Source organism: Hetaerina americana, unplaced genomic scaffold (genome assembly GCF_022747635.1).
Source record: "Hetaerina americana unplaced genomic scaffold, ioHetAmer1.1.p SCAF_1, whole genome shotgun sequence".
Taxonomy (NCBI): Eukaryota; Metazoa; Arthropoda; class Insecta; order Odonata; family Calopterygidae; genus Hetaerina; species Hetaerina americana.
Window position 1 is genome coordinate 114,808,723 of NW_027286069.1, and position 13,348 is coordinate 114,822,070.

Below are 13,348 nucleotides of genomic sequence, written 5' to 3' on the forward strand. Positions count from 1 at the left end.
CATCCCCTTCGCCACCCGCATCCCCCCCCTGGCCTGCGTCCCCCCTCCCTTCGGCCCATGGACCTCCGCCCCCACTCTAGACGCCGTCCCTATTCGGGGGGAGTGGCGCTGGTATTCCATTCATCATTGCGAAAGTGAGAATATGAAGTCCTTAATGTGATTGTGAAGCGCTAAAAAATGCCTTGATTCCAATACTGAAGGCTATTGCTGCCGATCGATTAAGTTTCTTAATGACATACTCATTGAAAAATGATCACTTTACATTATTTTTACCTCCACGGTAGAAAGTGATTAGCGGGTTAAAAGAACTATGAATCATTAGAAGCATCAGTCAGCTCACAAATAGCTTTCATTTTGAAGTACCAGATCAGCATTTTCCGAATGTCCTAAGTGCCAATAACGCCAAATAATTGAGAGAAGAACTGTTATCGCGTCTTTTGAGCATCGTTTTTGTTACTGTATTTTAAGATAAACTTTGTATTTTTTTCACAAATACTTTATTACATTACTACGGGTTTTGACGCACAGGAGACGTTATAAGGTAAAGTATTTTGAGAAAAAAATACAAAGTTTACTCATTAATTAATCATTAATATTCACAAGGGAGAGCCTGAAACCTTATAATTCATGGCTATTGACGTGTTTATTTATGTGGTTCGCAATATTTCATTTGGATATAATACAGTGATTTATTTAAATATAACTTGTGTGACAGGTAGAATACATATACCTATTTTAAAATGTCTTCTAATTTACTATATTATTCGTAGAGCGATTTAAAATTACATTGAAAAACTGATATCGAGTGTGGAAAAATTTGATGAAAAATTAATCATTGGAGGTAACTTTTCACGGCCAACCTATCCGTAGTTTGCTAAGAAACTCGGTGTTGATTCGAAAAGTATTCAAGAAACTGTTTTAGCCATTACTTGTCGGAACGCTTACAAATTACCGTTGCATATTTAATGAAATAAATCAATTCCACAATAAATATTTACTCTCTACGATCATGATTTCACCATAATATATATGAGGGTACTTAGTAAGGTTCACGGAATCACCATCAAATGTCACCGCTAAGGCAAAAAGTTTGCCGCGAAGTCATAGGTAATCCTTTAGGAGTAACCACGTAACACGTCAGTGTTATGTGAAGGGATCTGTGGTGCGGACGTCTCGCTCGTTGTTCTTCCCGTGTAGTGATTTGAAAAAATGGAAAATTTCAGTTCTGAGCAGTGATTAAATACTTTGAAAGAAATGAATGAAAAAATAGGAAATTCATTCTGACTTCTGAACACTCTGGGAAATTCTATGGTCTCGGGCTCAACTTTGTGGAGGTTCATGTTCGTTTAAATGAATATACTTTGTAACTTCCACACAGTTTTTATTCGTACTACCGGTTTCAACGCAACGGCGTCACCATCAGGTACCTGATGGTGACGCCGTTGCGTTGAAACCGGTAGTACGAATAAAAATTGTGTGGAAGTTACAAAGTATATTCATTTAAACGCACTCTGGGAAACTCTGCTCCTTCAAATTTAAGTGTTTCCAAATTCCCACACGCGTTAAAGTTCGGTGGGGACAGTTTCGGTGATGATTTCAGCATACATTTGCCACTACCCAAAACATTTTTGCAAAATTGCACGAAACGGTCATGAAGAATCGTCAACTAAAATTGCGAAGAATTCCTGAAGCTATAGGGATGTCAGCTGAACAGGCATACAACATTTTAACTTGGAATTGGATATGAGAAAATTATCTGCTGCATGGATGCCGCGACTCTTAACGAAGGATCACAAACGCATCAGAATGAAAATTTCCGAACGTTGGTTGACCCGTTTCAAGAGCTACAAGCATGATTTTCTGCACCGCTTTGTGGTCACAGATGAAACTTGGGTCCACTATTATACCCCAGAGAAAAAACAGCAGTCTAAGAAGTGGAAATATGTGGATTCAGCACCGCCAAACGAAACAAACTCGAAAAGTGAAGAGTCAGGCGTGATGTTGTGGAATCGAGACATAATAAAAACTTCGTTGCAATTTTCCACAGTTAAAACTTTATTTCCGACCATGGTTTCGATACACTGTATCATCATCAGCCGTATCATCAAATTCCGTGTTCATTCTACACCCCTTTTTCCATATCTAAAGCACTCTGCTTAAACGAAGACAAATTTGACATCGATAAACAGTGTGGTGTTTATGAATTAAAGTGCCAATGTAATGCGACTTACGTGGGGCAGACTGGACGAAATTTCGCCACACGCATCAAGGAACATCGGAAATGTTATACGTTAGGCAACACCACATCCATCTTTGCGACCCACCTCTTGGAGAAGAACCATTCCCCTGATTTTGAATTCAAGCCGTTGCACATATTCCATAAAAGCAAGAAATTGGATGCTCTCGAGAGTTTAGAAATTATTCAACGGAGAAACCAGAAGACAGAGCTCCTTAATGACATTCAGTTCCTCTCTTGCCCCTCCCCACTTTTGTCTATTAACTTCCCTTAGTGCCCTTTATGACGACACCTTTCCCCCCCTTCCACCCCACGAAGAGTGAGCTGCCCTCACTTCGGGGGCTCCATTGGTTTTTCCTGCCTTTCTCTTCATGACAAACCCCCCTTCCCCCCGCTCTTTCCTCCCAGGTCACCCCTTCTTGTACTTTCCTTTCCTCCCAGGTCACTTCTCCTTGTACTTTTCCTCACCTGATGATGATACAGTGTATCGAAACCATGGCCGGAAATAAAGTTTTAACTGTGGAAAATTGCAACGAAGTTTTTATTAATACGAAACAAACTCCATACGGTCGGCCGGAAAGTTGGTGGCTTCAGTTTTCTGGGACGCGAAAGGGATTTTGCTCATAGTAGATTCCTATGGTATCATCGATGATTCCAAATATAATTACATTACCATTCTTCATTCCTATCTGAAGAGGCATGATTGGCCGGCGAAACACCTTGTGCTAGGTTTTCTCTGGGTACTTACCTATCCCCGATACCTACTTTCTTATTTTTTGTTTGTGCTTGTGTGATTGACGGGTCCCTGACACAGGAGGAATCCTTGTAAACACTGAAAGAGTGAGTGTGTGCGATTCACAAAGGTCTAAACACACTCGAGTGATTGAGTGATTGCGTGTTTACGTATATACTTTCTGTTTTGTTTGTTACTTCTGTATGTTTGGCGGGTCCCTGGCTTAGGAGGAATCCTGGTAAACCCTTAAAGGGTGAGTACTTGTGAATCGCAAAGGTCACTGTTTTCGGATAGAACACACCCGAGTGATCGAGTGAATGAGCAAAAGCGTGGGTGCATCTGTTTTATTAACTTGTATTCACCTGTGCGATTGGCGGGTCACTGCCGTAGGAGGGATTCTTGTAAACACCGAGTGTGTGTGTGTGAATGCGATTCATAAAGGTCTAACAATCCCGAGTGATTGAGTGATTGCTGGTCTACGTAAGGCCGTCCTATTTTGGTTAAATCTGTATTGTTACTTCACATTCATCTGTCTGATTGGCGGGACACTGACATAGGAGGGATCCTTGTAAACCCCGAGTGTGTCTGTGAATGCGAATTACGGGAGTGCTGTTTTAGGATAATTACACACACGAATCATCTTGATGGAATCTGAAGGTGCCCAGGTGAATCGCCGGGAAGAAAAAATAGGTCCTTTAGTCATTAAAATGTTTCCCACTATAAACCCGCGGTAATCACAGGAACACGTAAAACTATCAAGAAATTGTATGATACTCGAATTTCAAAAGATGTTCCACGGACATGAGCTTGCCTAACTGAATCGGATATCCTAAGAAACTCGAGAGTGCACTTGTTGTGGCTTACAAATTGCACTTTCAATGAATTTAAAAGCAGGCTCAATGGGAGGAAATGCTATTCGAGTGAGAGTCAGGAGAAGTGATTACCAGAGACGAAAATGAAAATACTAAAGCCTTCTGTCCAACTGCCATTAAATGCAACTCGCATCTAGGGGCCTGGAGAAGGAGGGAGTAATGGTAGCGAGAGCTTGCGGAGAGGGGAGGGAAAAGGCAGGGAAGAGTGGAGGGAGGAGGCGGGGGAGAGGGAGGACGGAAAAGACAGGGGGGAAGGAATACGAACGTGGGGCTCAACTGGGAGTTTATGAGGGAGGAAAAGAAATCGAAAGTTTGGACCCTTTTCCACCGTTTTGATTCCCAGGCAAAGAGAAACTTCCTCTTCGTTCCTCCAGCACTCCCAGGCAATTGCGTCTCTCCGTTCCACATCCTCTCGTATTCCCCTCTTCATTCAGGTGGGCGATCGGATAAAGCATCCGGATCAACTCAAATGAAGTTTTAACTCTAACTTAGGGTACCCAAGGGCATTAGGTGTGGTTTTAATTTGTCTGTAACTTTAACGACTACAATCCAAGTTTAGCAAAATGAGGAAACCTGGCATCAAACTACCTGAGAATGGTTTCAAAACCGTGGTGATTCTCTTTTTGAGAAAATCACGAATCATATAAACGAACGCTCCGCACTTCCTCTTTTAGTAACAAAGTAAGAGACCTTTAACGATTCTTCTCAAGTTTCCCACATCTTCAATTGGAATTTACGAGACTACAAATCTGAGATAAATGTTCGCACGTCAGTGCAACTCAATTTAAACTCAACCCCCTCTGAGAGCAGCACTTAAACATCGTAGCAGCTGTTCTAATAAAAAGACGTTTTAAAAGGTCTTTAGCTTAATTAATTCATTTTCAGGACACTCTAAAAGACTTAATGTTACTTCAAAATATCTTTCGATTGACTCAAAAACTTTCTTCAAGACAATTTTGTAATTCAAATGAAATGTTAGTGAAATCTATACACATATCCAGTGAATTCCTTAGAAGTCTCACAAATGTAAATAATAATGTAAACGAAGAGGCGAGATTGCGCCAGCGAACAAAAACAGACAGAGAAACACACACAGATGAAACTCAGAAGCATTTCGAATTTTTCGAGGCAAACCAACTTTCTTAAGGGAGAGAAGGACCTTAGGGAAAAGGGGTTCAAATAGGGGTTTACCGTTAAGTTAAAAGCAATGTCTTGTTCTATAATGGAAGGAGCAAATATTAATACCTCTTAGTATGAAACGAAATCTGCTCCCTTGAAAGTAACGCATGGTTTTAATTCATTGAGGTACACGGTTACAACAGCTGATGCCTTTTACATTTTCCTTATACTTTAGGCATTAAAAATATTGCATTTTGACACAGTTCTTCAAACTTTGCTCAAATGCCTCATGGCACTATAACTCATTTCACCTGTGAAACAGCAGTGTAAACATATTTTTACGGCCACTTATACATGCATTTTGCACGCCTCCAGCACCAAAACCCTTGATCATTTTCCAGATACACCGCTACGTAGGGCGGTTGGCAAGAAATGTGATTACAGGTGTATCGAAAGAGAAATGTCCTGACTTTCGCAGAAAAGAAGAATTAGCGAATGGAGAGAGGCATGGGGAGATAAAGAGTACTAGTCAATGCGGTGAAATTTGAACTCCATATTTCGTTGATCTCAAAATTTCTCGCTCTCATTTTTCCACTCCGATAATTCGGTAAATATATGCGTTATGGAAATAAACTCAACAAAAATTCAATGTTGAAAAGATTAAAAATATCTCTATAAGATTAACTGGGATCTAAAATTTATTAGTTTTCATAAATATCCAAAGTTATAACTACGAAAGTAAAAATCCTACACAAAATTTTTAAAAATGTTTTCAAATGATTCAATACAAAGCTAAATTTATACGCTCTAACTGAATTTTTCGGTTCTTCATTTGTTTAACCTAATTTGAGTTTCTATTTTGATCCATAGAAAAATAACCCATTTTCCAACAAAGATTGGCGGAAGCATTTTTTATGTGTCTGTATGCGTTTATGGGTGCATAATATTTACAAACAAACAAACACAGACACACACACACCAACACACGTATATATATATATATATATATATATATATATATATATATATATATATATATATATGTATATATATATATATATATATATATGTATCTATATAAATATATATATTTATATATCTGCATTATTATTATTATTAGGTAATCTACCGGTTAAGGTAGGTTTTTCGATGGACATAATTACTAATTAAATTATTTGTGAACCCTAGCAAAACACAACATCCTTCTTTACATTAGGTCCCTCTTCCTCTCTGAGTACTTTCATCCTCCCTTCATCCCGTCCAATATCCTAATCCTGTTCCTTCCCTTTCCTCTTTTGCCCAACATTCTCCCCTCTATCAAAGTCTTCAACATCCCACTGCCGGTCAACACCCTCTTCATCCACTTTTCCTGCCTCCATAGGATTTCTCCCAGCAAACCCCTCTCTTCGCCCACCATACCAAGTACTTCCTCAATGGTTTTCTTCTCAGTCCATTTCACCTTCTCCATTCTTCTGCACACTTACATTTCAAAAGCCTTCAATCTACGTCAATCATCCTCCTTCAGTGACCACGTTTCCGCACCGTACATAGCTCGACTCCATTTCAAAGTTTTTACGAGTCTAGCGCAATTCTTCTCCTTATGTCCCTACTACTTTGACCGGGTTGGTCCAAAACACTACCGAAATACGTAAATTGTTCTACATGCTCTAGCTTTTGCCCTCCTATTTTAATGTTTAGCTTAGCCTTTTTCATTCTGGAAAATCGCATAACCTTTGTTTCATTAATATTGATTTTCATCCCATACCTGTCGCAGTGAATTTCCAATTCACTCAGCAATGCTTGCAACCCTCTGGCTGACTGACAAACTAGAGCTTAGTCATCAGCAAACCTAACTGATTTTACAAATTCCCCGCCCACTTTCATTCCTACCTCCAGTTCTTCCCATGCCTCTTTAATCATTTCCTCTGCATACAGGTTGAGCAGCAACAGTAATAATGGGCAACCCTGCCTTACACCCCTTCCTAACACTACCCATCCGGACTCCCCGTTTCCCACCCGCACCTGAGCAGTCTGAGACATGTACAGGTTGCGGATTAGCCTCCTTTTCCTCCAATCTATTCCTATTTTCTGCAGAATACTCATTAGTTTTTCCCAGTTCACTCCATTAAACGCTTTTTCGTTATCTACGAAACAGGCAAATACCTCCTGGTTGTGTTCTATATTCCTCTCGATTAATAATCTCATTACTGCAATTACATCACTGGTACGTCTCTCCTTCCTAAACCCAAACTGATCTTCCCCGAAGTAATCATTTGCCCTACTCTCTATCCTTTTATTTATGATCCTGAGAACAACTTAAGCTGCGTGGGATGTGGGATATCAAACTTATCGTCCTGTATTCTTCACATGATGTAGCCTTTATATATATATATATATATATATATATATATATATATATATATATATATATATATATATATATATATATATATATATATATATATATATATATAATATATATTTATTTATTTATATAGCTTTTTTTTAAAGTCTCACCGACGTGAATAATAATGTATAACACTTGGCACTAGTGGACACAGGCAAAAACAGAGTAACACACAAAAAAGAGACTCACTATTTTTCGAATTTTCGGTGGTCGTGGCCACCTTTTTCAAGGAAAAGAGGGACAGTTCTGTCCTTCTCTTCCTTGTGTGTGTCTATATATATATATATATATATATATATATATATATATATATATATATATATATATATATATATATATATATATATATATATATATATATATATATAAAATATGTATGTAATTATAGACACACACACGCATACACAATAAACACAGTAATCAACCCGAAGGTCGGTTTAGTAGTTGATGGTAGACTTCACCCAGTAATAAGCCCTATACGGCGTGTGAAATTCACATTAGGGGGGCCAGATCCTTTCCCTGTGCCGGTTATGGTTTGCCAGGAAAACCTGGTACCCGAAAAATCACTTTAGCTTGGGTGGAGCCGCAGGTGCCCAGAGTGCCTTTCCCGGTAATCGAACCCGGGGGGGATCGAGATGGTGCGGGGGCTAACGTACTGGCTTCCCACCCTGAGGGCGCGGGTTCAAATCCCGGCGGTGTTGAATATTGTTCAGTGGTATCTCGATCCCTACTTCAGGTCTTTTGTGAAGGGCACTGTTAGTGAGTACGCCGTCCGTCGGATGGGACGTTCAACTGCGGACCCCTTGGCGCCTTTCGTAAAGGGTAGGCTAATGCCGACGCCGGGTTTCTCTCCCCCCTTCATCCTTTCCTGTCCATCTCCTATGGCGCAAATGACCTAAGCTGTCGGTCGCCTCCCCTAAAAACTACTACTACTACTCGAACATTTAACCAGAAAAAGAGCAACATATTAATAGGCAAAAATAAACAAACCATGAATATTTTTATTTGAATAAGGTGAAAAAAACAGTTTAATAAAGTGACGCTATGGAGGATCGTGAGAAGCCATGGATCTAATGAGTAGTTAGTAGCAAATTCTTTTTAAGCGATACGAGATTATTACAATGAATGTATTTATTTTGGGGTGAGAGTGAGACTAGTACGGCTAGTAAAATAGTGAATGGCAATTTAGCTAGTTTGTCAGAGAAAACGTGGCATGTCGTCAATCAAGAAAGTTCCATGTCACAATGGTTGTTCAATGTTCCTTTCGATAAATATTTTTAAACTTAATGCTATGATGTGATGGCTGGCGATGTAAATTTCGTCGCCATACTATGTGCTAGTGGATCGCGATAGTCCAGGGGGTAGAGCGTTGGACAGCTGACCGGAGGGTCCCGGGTTCGATTCTCGGGCAAGGCACTCTGGACACCTGCAGCTCCACCCAAACTAAAGTGATTTTTCGGGTAGCAGGTCATTCTGGGATACCATAACCGGCACAGGGAAAGGAACTAGCCACCCTACCCTGATGTGTCGGCTTCACACGTCGTCGGGCTTAGTACTGGGTGAACTCTGCCATCACCAACCAAACCGACCTTCAGGTTGATTACTGTGTTTATGGTTTTTTACTGTGTGCTAGTTTTGAAAACTGTGAGTCTTTAAGATAAACTTGGGAGTTCAATACGCTTCAGGGAGATTTAAAAAGAAATGAATGAGGAAAAATGTAAATGGTATTTGTCAAAAAGGATTGATATAATGATTAAATTGTAGGAGAAAAGATTAAATAATAGAATGAACTTGCAATCTTGCATAAACGGACGAAATGTATGTGAAATCAAAAAGGATACATAAAAATTATAAAAAGTTCTTTCCTGGATTTGTCTATAAAATGGTTATTGGAATAAAAAATATAAAACAAAATGATTTCCAAAATAACAAAACTAAGTGTGCAATACGGTACTTTTCTCAATCTTATTATACAGAATCGAAACTTTTAAATTCCAGAAATTTCGTGAATTCTAACGTCTGAATGGTAGGTGGGATTCTATGGGCTATTTGAGTAAAAATAGGAGAGTAATGGGAAGGTGACGTTATAATGTACATTGAGCCAATAGTGATTTACAAGAATGAAAGAAGTATGCTTCCCTGGATTGGTCAAGTGAAGGAAATGGTTAAATGTCGAACTACCTACTAAGGAGATGTTGAGAAAACAGTATATGACTTGGGTAGTCCTAGAATATCATGGTGTAATGTGATAGTAGGAACTCCAAAAATGAGACATATGAGAATTCTGGATAAATGGATGAGGACTAATAGATCATAGGGCAACTCATGGCTGTTACATACGGGAAATAATATGGCGAGAATAGAGAATTCGGGAGGAAATTGGTAAAATTTAGCAAGATTGGTGAAAAAACCGAAAATGATTATTTTGTAGAAATAATCAACTTCTTTGAAAGGATATGGGAAGGGCATATGTGTGAATTTGTACTATAATATTTCATCATTACCTAACTTAATCCGTCATGGAGATTAATTGATGTATAGGGGAGGGTGGGTTGTGGAGCGCCGTACTTAAGGGTTTCGGATTCAACTCTGAGTTGTGCCACTCTACACCCTCAGCTTTACCCAAGCTGCCTGACTTTTTGGACGTCCGGGAAACAATAAGCTGTGCAAAAAAAGGAAATGGTATGATTGGTATATATCACACGCCGTATAAGGCCTAGACAAGCTCCATCCTCATCTATCAAACCAACTTCGGGTTGAATATTGAGAATTTTTCTGTTTTATGTTCATCTAATAGAAGAATTGAAAATTAGAAAAAGGTGACTTTTTATGTCATAATATTCCACCTTTATGTTATGGAGAAGAAATTACTACAAGTCCTCCAAGGGGGTGACCGAAAGCATGCATTTTTGGATTTCCTACACATCTGAGTATCATAGATATTTATTACGCTTGAGCCATTAGTTCTGGAATCTAATTCCTAATGAATTCCCTTTAGAAACGAATATAAGTATATACTGATTTATTTCTTCCATCAGGACTGGCATTTCACCAGGAACAAGGAATTTTGCGGGCATAAAAATGTTTATAAATAAATGAATATGTTTACAAATGTTTTAACCTTCTGTCTATGACAAGAGGAAGTGGTTCTTTTCACCTCGAGGAGAAGATATTCCTCGAGCCCAGCAGGTAAGTCGCCGCGGGAACGAGGGAAGAAGCCCAGGTCTCGTAATTGAAAGCGCGAGGATGAGGCAGGTTTAAAGAGGAGCGAGGGCGGAGGAAACCCTTAAAGCGGAGGAGGATTTTGCTCCCCCACCCCCTTCCCGGGAGGGCGCTGTCGTCCCTTGTCACCCAGATAGGGCGGCGACGATATAGCCCCTTCTCTTCCTTCCCCGCAGACATCACCCTCCCCCTCCCTCACGCACTTGCATAGAAAAGCATGGGGAGGAAGGGGAGGGGGTGGGGGAAGTAGGGAGATGGGCAACCGCTGCGAGAAGCGATCCTTTTGATGTGTCGGATGTACCACACAGAATGCCCGCCGTGTTCCCTTTCTCTCCCGCCCCCCTCCACACCACTTCCCTCTCTCGGCAGTCGCTATCGCCTTCCCTCCCGAAATCATACTCGACGCAATCAACCCACATCTCCATCCTCCATACCTTTCCCCTTTCCTGCTCTCTCTCTCTCCCCTTTATCGCTCATTTCCTCCCCCACGACGTCTTTCGACCTTCTGCAGACTCAAGAATCATGCCTAATGATCTTCTACGCGGTTGGCTTCCACGGCAACAATCGTTCCTTTCAGGGGAGGGGGGGCGGAGTGGCGGGATGAGATGAGAAGGCGACTCGTGATCTATCGCGTTCCCCCTCATCTCTTGCCGCTCGCCGCGCCATCGCTGGGGGTTCTCAGCGATGAAGGGGGGGGGGGCAGAGAGAGGGAAGGGAAGGGGTACCCACCCACACAGGCGCATGGGGCACGTACACATAGGTATGTATAAAGAGACCGCGGCGGGGAAGAGGGGATGGGGGTTTGGGATGGGGTGGCGCAATCGGAATCCCGATAGGAAATTCAGAGCAGTCGGTGGTCTCGGGAGAGAGGTGAGGAGAGGGGAGCTGGAGCCTCGATTTCAATTCCTGGTATCGATGGTTTAGCGACGTACCTAATCCCTCTCATTACGCTTCCATGAATGTGGAATCTTGATGAGAATATGCTTTTCGTGGAACGGGCATTTCCAAAATACCGTTTGCTAAGGTCGTTATTCAAATTCAAGTCGACTTAGGACAAATTACTTCTATTAAAATGTTTTTAGCATTCTTTCACTTCATTTTCTTTCCAGCTAATGCAATGTGAAATCAAACTTCACGTCCGGCTGATTAATGGCATGCATTATTTTGTGAACCAATCATTAATTCATCACTCGCTGATAACGATTGAGGTAATAAAGATGAAACGTTGGAAGAACATGCGCCATTGTACAGGAGAAACAATCAGAGAATAAATTCCATCGTCTCATCAGTAAAAATTCTATGTCGCTAATATTTATTATCCGCGGCAGAAAAGTTCAATGATATAATTTCCATTTGCCTGAGTCGAGTATCCAATCAAAGTATTTTTTTACTTAAAAAACTTAATCTTTATGGCATGTATTACTTATTCTCTCAAGATATCGGGGATGAGAACAAAAAAATTGATATAACTTCAGCTATTTAAAAATATTTACATTTGTTTGGCAGAATATTAAAGTAATGGTAGTAGATTTTATGCTCTAGCAACACAGGATAATGAACTGAGAATTGTTTTCTACTTTTAAATTAATTTTCAATAATACTTTTGGAGAAGGTAATTGAGGTGTCCGTAGCGAGAGGTGAAAGAATTAAAGATTAATTTTGCAAATTTACACTTCAGATCGAAAAGGGTAAAGCGAAAAAAAAGAAACTCGACCATTTTTAATTAAAAGAATAGAATTTAATTTTGCATCCGGAGCTTAAATATTCATTTTGCCGTCGTCTTTTGTTGGCGGTTGCCTTCTGAGAGAGGCCGCCGTGTCGTTACCACCGCGGATGCTCCCAGGGTGCAAGCGAAACGTGCCCCACCGGCAAAGCGGGAGATAGCGGCGGCGGTTGGCTTCATTGGGCGCACCTTATCAACGCGCGCTCTCCTGCAGACGATGCCGTTGCGAGGCGAAGGAAATCCGCCCCTCTCCTCGCCCCGAGTATTACGTTTGCACCTGGCCCCCGCCAACTCCTCTCGCCCGTTTCACCTTTAAGATGTCGCGCTCAACCCCACTCCACCTCCAAGATGGCGCGCAGGCGGAAGAACCTTCATTAATTCGCTCTCTTATCTTCCCCCCAACCCCTATCTACTCCCTCTCCACCCCACTCCCACCCCCCTTTTCCCCTCTCACTCCATTCCTCCTCCTTCTTTACGGCCCCGCCACATGTTCCCCCATCCAAATTTGAAAGAATTCCGCTTTCATTTCCCCTCATCGCATCTGCTGATCTTTATCCAAGGCGCGTATTCTTTTGTTTTAATCTTAATACAGCGTGCTATCATTTCGCGACCGAAAATGTCCGCAACGGAATTATTTCTCTCCGAAAACCCGAGCGACGCACAAATGTGAAGTGAATGTTCGAGAATATTTCGAGGATAAAATATCTTTCCATATCTATCTACAGGTTTACCTGTATTTATGCATCATCACGCATATGCACAGACTCACACGCCATCATTATGATAATAATTTTAAATATCATCAATGGAGCGTAGCCTAATATTTAAATTAAAATATTTCTTAATGCTCATCCCGCTTCCGTTGATCTTCGCTTAAATATATGTGGTGTAGATATTTTATTCTATACACTTATTAATGCATATATTTGGTTGCTGGACAGTTAACAGAACGCACTACTATACACGTAAGTAATTAGGTTAGGCAACGAACTCTTTATACCAAAGTGCACACTAAAGAGGATACAAAATTAAAATG